We start from the raw sequence: 6,075 nt of genomic DNA, 5'->3' as shown, positions 1-6,075 counted from the left end.
AATGATAGAGTAAGAGATAGTAATATCACAATATAAACACATGCAGAAACTCCATTACAATGATGACGACAACGATGGTGACAGAAACACGTGTATGCTGGGTATTTTTGGAACACGTGTCCATATAAGGACTGGAACCACTATGAAAAGTTTAGGTGGACTAATTGCACGTTGAACCCTGTAGTGTGTCCTTATCAACAAGGCTCCCTTAACATAAACCTCTTCGGAGATAAAAACATTTAGTAATGCACTCTTTACATCCATTTGAAAAAGTTTGAAAATTTTAAAGCATGCGTATGCAAGTAACATTCTAATAGCTTCTAGTCTAGCAACGGGCACGAATGTTTCATCAAAATCTATACCCTCCTCTTGATTGTAACCTTGGGCTACGAGTCGGGCCTTATTTCTAACAACTACACCGGATTCATCCATTTTATTCCTAAACACCTATTTAGTACCAATGACAGAGCTATTTTCAAGTTTAGAGACCAAAGTCCATACCTGGTTCCTTTCAAATTGATTGAGTTCTTCTTGCACAACAATAATCCAATTCTCATCTTTTTCAGCTTCAACAAAAGACTTAGGCTCCACTTGAGATAAGAAAGCAAGATTATTGCATACATTACGAAGAGAGGATCGAGTCATTGTACCTTGAGATGGATCACCTATAATTTGTTGTTTGAATTGATCGCGAGCATATCTCAATTCTCTTGGAACAGTATTAACATCTCTGTGTTGTGGTGCAATAGAAATTAACTCATCTGTTTGTTCAGCAGCAGTTGAGCTGACTCCATTTGCCTGTTTTGCTGCAACTGAGTTGACTCCATCAGCATTTTCAACATCTACTGAAATTGAGTTTGGTGCATTTTCCACACGAATTTCATTCCTTACTGAAATTTCTCGTGGCATCTCATCATATATGCTATCAATACGAGGAAAATACTTGGAAGGAACATGATCAGTCTCATCAAATGCAACATGGACAGATTCTTCTACAACCAATGTCCTCTTATTAAAAACTCTATATGCCTTGCTAGATGTGGAATAACCAACAAATATGCTTTCATCAGATTTAGCATCAAACTTACCCAAATCGTCCTTATCATTATTATGAACAAAACATTTGCAGCCAAATGCACGAGAGTGACTAATATTAGGCTTTCTACCTTTCCAAAGTTCGTATGGAGTCTTTTTAAGAATAGGCCTAATCATAACACGATTCATAATATAACATGCATTATTAACAGCCTCGGCCCAAAAATATCTAGATAAATTTCTATTACATAACATAGTTCTTGCTATATCTTCTAACGTCCTATTTTTTCTTTCAACTACGCCATTTTGTTGAGGAGTTCTAGGAGCAGAAAAATTATGATCAATAGCAGAAAAATTATGATCAATGCCAAGTTCATCACAAAATAACTCATACTTGCTATTTTTAAGTTCCCTACCATGATCACTTCTAATGCTAGATATGAGGAAAACTTTTTCATTTTGAACTTTTCTACACAACTTAGTAAAAGCAGAAAAAATATCATCTTTATGTGCAAGAAACATAACCCAAGTATATCTAGAATAATCATCAACAATCACAAGAGCATAACGTTTACCACCAAGGCTAGCAGTTCTAGTAGGTCCAAACAAGTCCATATGCAAAAGTTGTAATAGTCTAGATGTAGAAATATTATTTTTAGCTGAAAAAGAAGTCATAGTTTGTTTTCCCATTTGACAAGCATCACAAAGTCTATCTTTTTTAAACTTCATTTTAGGAAGACCAATAACCAATTCCTTGTTTGAAAGTTTTGAAATCAAGTGCATGTTAGCATGTGCAAGTCTCTTATGCCATAACTAGCTATTCTCATTCATAGCAGTCAAACATTTATCATCATTGGAAGATAATGAATGAGCATAAATAATGTAAACATTGTCATGTCTAGTCCCAACAAAAATAGTTTTCTTTTTTGCAATGTTTTCTATGATGCATTGTGATTTTTCAAAAATAACTCTATGACCCTTATCACATAACTGACTGATACTTAAAAGATTATGTCTTAAGCTATCAACAAGAAGCACATTTTCAATAGTAGAAGAGGGATCCTCACCAATATTACCAATATCTATGATTTTACTTTTGCTGTTGTTACCAAATGTTACAAAGCCACTTTCTTTAGATGATAAAGTGCTGAATAGCTTTGCATTGCCGGTCATGTGCCTTGAGCATTCACTGTCCAAGAACCACAAAGAAATTTTGATAAGACTTTTGCTTTTTGGTGGGATCAAAACCTAATCCAGCTTTATCGAAAATGCATCTTTGATTTTCTAGAATAATATCCAAAGTATCTCTCCCTTTAACAAACTTAGAAAAAGTAGTTTTCAACTTTTCAACTTCTTTTTTCAGATTTTCATTTTTGAGATCCAAATCAGAAATTTTGTTTGTTGAAACACCTTCTTCTACTTTATCTTTTAAAGCTTTATTCTCTCCTTTTATAAAATCATTTTCAGCGAGAAGTGAAGAGTTATTCTTTTTGAGTAAACTATTTTTAGAGGCCAACTTCTTAAATTCAGCATGCAATTCTTCAAACGCATTTAATAGTTCATCATAAGTAAAATCATCAGATTCTTCAAGAGAGTTTACCTTGCTATTTTCATGAGCCATTAAGCATAGGTTGGCTTGTTCGTTGTCGTCATCTGAACCACTTTCATTGCTGCTATTGCCCCACGCGGCAAGCACTCTTCTTTTACCTTCTTGCTAGAATCTTTGGCTTAAGGGTATTCAGACTTGACATGTCCTGGTTTCTTACACTCATTGCATATAATCGGATCTCTCTTGTTCTCACTTTTGGTTCCATCTTTCTTGAAAAATTTCTTACCATTTTCTTTCTTCTTTCTCATGAACCTTTTGAGTTTCCTTATAATCAAGGCTTTTTCTTCATCGCTACAGCTTGATTCTGAATCATCCCCATCGTCATCCTTTGAACTTGAGGTAGAACATTTGAGGGCTATACCCTTCTTTCTCTGGCCTTGATCATCTTCCACATTCATTGTGATTTCGTGAGTCATAAGTGAACCCAACAGCTCATCAAGGCTGTGATTTGTGAGATCTTGTTTGGCCTTGATGATTGCCGTCACTTTTGGCTCCCATTGCTTTGGTAATGACCTGAGAATCTTTCTCACAAGCTCAACATTATAGTAAGACTTTCTAAGAGACTTCAAGCCATTAATAATATCAATAAAGTGTGTAAACATGCTTGTAAGGACCTGTAATTTTAGAAATTTTTTAAAAGGTTTATTCGATTTATAAATGAGGAAAATATGAAATTTTTTGAGTTTAAATGAGTTGGGGTTAATGTGATGAAATTGTTTATAGGAAGGTACAAGTGCAATATGTGTTTATGTTGGTATATATATGTGTGGGTGTGTGTGTAGAGGAGTACTTTACTCCTCACACTCTCTCTCCATCTCTCGATCTCTCCCTCTCTCTCGGCACTCTCTCTTTCTCCCTCTCCAACACTCAAAACTCCAACCCTCACTCAAAACCCATGGCAAATAACCTCCAATCCTTCATCCATTCGCGTTATTGAGCTCGAATCCCGGTGGGTTTAGCTTGAAGAGGCTTATTTTGCCTGGTTCGAGTTTTCGGAGTCTAGGGCTAGATCGATCTTTTTGGGTTCGGCTTTGATAATCGAGGTAGGAAAATCTAACTATCTTTATGTGTTTATGAGTTGATTGTGTGCATGAATCGTGTCTTAGTTCGTTGAATTTTGAAGTCATGCTCTTTCTTGATTTTCTGCAAATCGCGCACTGTAATGCAGTGGTACCGTATCAACTTTTTGAGGTACCGGTACCTTTGGTACCAATACCTACTTTTTGAGGTACCAACCAATGACTCAAAAAATTGTTTTGAACTTTGTTGATCATTCGTCGATTGTGTTGATCCCCCATCACTCCTAACACCTTTTCAACACCTCTGAACCACTACTTAACATCGAAATATGTATTCCTTTGGTCACTAGATGTTCTTTCTTTCATAGCATCGTGTTGGGCGAAACTTGGATATTATAGTACTTTCAGTTGATTATCAATACTGAATGAGATTCGAACTTGATACACTTTTGATCCTTGCTCGGAGATACATTTTTATTGAACTTATATCCTATTGTTTCATTCCGTCCTTGTTACTATTTGTATAGACTCTCGCGTTGTGGTTCCTTTTCTCGGGTTATAACACACGCGTTCATGAGTTTGTTGATAATCCTTTATGTTGGACACATAGTATTGAAATGTTTGAACATCGACAATCGTGGAGTATTAGAATGAGAATCATGCTATTTATGAATGATCCGTGAATGATTGGGACACTTGAACACAGATTATGAAATGATGGCGATAATGGGAAATGTGAGATGATCCAGTTAACCAATAAACTAATGTTAAAAATGGTGATGTGACGAGTGGTTATCGGTATGAGATAGGTTAATGCGAGATAGGACATGATGGAAGTACTCATTGATATGCAGGTGTCACTCTCATAACGATCATCATAGAGTTGACTCTATTGTGAAATCGTACTCCCTCCGTCCCTTTTTTTGTGTCCAGTATTTCATTTTGGGCTTTCCCTTAATAAGTATCCATTTTGTAAAGTTAGGGGGGTAAAAGTTGGTGTATTGTCTATTTTGTCCCTAAAAGTAAATTTTATTTTGAAAAGTTAGTGAGTAAAAGTGTAATGATGATGGGTAAGTAGGGAAAATGAAGGAAAAAATTGATGTGAAAGGTGTAATGATGATGTCTTTTTAATAAGTTGGAGTTACGAAGCAGAACATTTAAAAAGGGACGGAGGGAGTATCAATTTGTTTGCATAGTGACTATATGTTGAATATGGGAATAGACTCGGGTAAAGCCGTGGTGACCCAAGTGCCTTGTGAATGCGGGAATAGACCCGGGTAAAGCCGTGGTGACCCTATTACTCTGTGAAAGAGGGAATAAACCCGGGTAAAGACTTGGTGACCCTACTGCTCTGCGGATTTGAGAATAGACTTGGGTAAAGCCATGGTGACTCTCTTTCGGTTCGACTTAGGGAAAAGACCCGGGAAAAGCCGTGGTGACTCTAAGGGCGAAGTTGGTTGTATTGAACTAAGAATCTGAATATCATTGTAGTATATGGTGACTAGTGGAAAAGGATGTCGTGTGGGGTGTTGACTACGCTATTCTTATTATTATATGTCGTTCGACTATTCACTTGGTATAGCATTTGGCAAAGAGACATAATTAACCTACCGTAGTGTGACACGTTGAGGAAGACCTAAATGAGCATCCGCACGTTAGGCTATGAACGAGAATCTAACTGTAGGGGCAGGATAGATGACGAGACGTGACATAAAAGTGAGAGAGTTGGTACGAGGGAGTCATTTGAGTTCTTAAATGTCTTGACAATGTAGTATGCTCATGAGCCAGAACTAGGTTAAAAATGGAGGAGTGATTATTGTGTACAATTTTCGAACTCTAGTGTTTGAAATTTTGGCAGAATTCCGAGGTTTGAAATATGATATTGTCGTCAATTTTCAAACTCTAGAGTTTGAAATTTTGGCATAATTTCAAATTTAGAATATGATAATGTTGAGATAGAACCAAGTTAAAAATGGAGGAGTGATGAGTTACCTCTTGCTGTGATTTCGGCTCCGAAACTACAATATCCATGACTACCTCTTCCTTGTCAACTTCCATTTCCATTACAGAGGCTTCCAATCCCCAATCAAAATGAACATTGCTCTCATATGTTGGGTCAAAGACTTCTTCTTTACCAATGGAGGGAGATGAAGCAATGAAAGTTTCCATTGAGAGTTAGGAGGTGTGAGGTGAGAGTTTGGAGGCAGATGTGGACTGGGTTTATGGTGGGAGATGGGAGCTCTTGAAGCTTGCTTGTAGTCAACAATGGTGGTGGCGAACCTAGAACGGAACCAGAAGCAAGAAGATGGAACCTAGTAGAAGATGGAAGAAAATGAGATTGAAATATGGAGGGAAATGCGGTTATGGGTATATGTTTTAGATGTAGTTATATATTTGTGGTTGTATGTAATA

Source organism: Rhododendron vialii, chromosome 10a (assembly GCF_030253575.1).
Source record: "Rhododendron vialii isolate Sample 1 chromosome 10a, ASM3025357v1".
Classification (NCBI taxonomy): domain Eukaryota; kingdom Viridiplantae; phylum Streptophyta; class Magnoliopsida; order Ericales; family Ericaceae; genus Rhododendron; species Rhododendron vialii.
This window is presented reverse-complemented; position numbering follows the sequence as displayed.